We start from the raw sequence: 562 nt of genomic DNA on the forward strand, positions 1-562 counted from the left end.
GGTGTTAATCTGTGATGCCTTTGGTGTTGTCAAACGTATTTCATTAGTGTTTTTCCCTTATTAAATATGAAAATCATGTCAAAGGTAAATGTCAAGGGGCTACAAAATTACCCTTCTTATCTTCTGAACATTTATCAGTTGATAAATGGAAAGACACCGCTGCCAAAATAACTGAATGAATAATTTATAAATGACTGATGCATCTTGTATGTTGTTTCAGGCACAAAACAGTAGGACATCAATAATCAAAAGAAGTTGGATTACTTTAGCAGTATTTTGCCGCTGATGTTTTTATCTAAATGCTGCAGTGTAGATCTTGGTGGCCAGGGACCCTCGTTTCTGTCGTTCTGGCGCTTACCTACTTGGGGGTGTGGAGGTGGGGGAAGGGGGTCCATTCTCTTACCTCAGATTTCCTTCTCCTTTCTCCTTTGATAAGGAGTCCTGAGACTTGATCTGCACATCCTCTCTCCCCCGTGGGCCTTTCTGTAATACACCAGGATGTAAAAAAAAAAAAAAAAAGACAAAACAAAACAAAAAACAAGAAACCAAACAAGCCTTGATT

This window comes from Suricata suricatta, chromosome 7 (genome assembly GCF_006229205.1).
Source record: "Suricata suricatta isolate VVHF042 chromosome 7, meerkat_22Aug2017_6uvM2_HiC, whole genome shotgun sequence".
NCBI lineage: Eukaryota > Metazoa > Chordata > Mammalia > Carnivora > Herpestidae > Suricata > Suricata suricatta.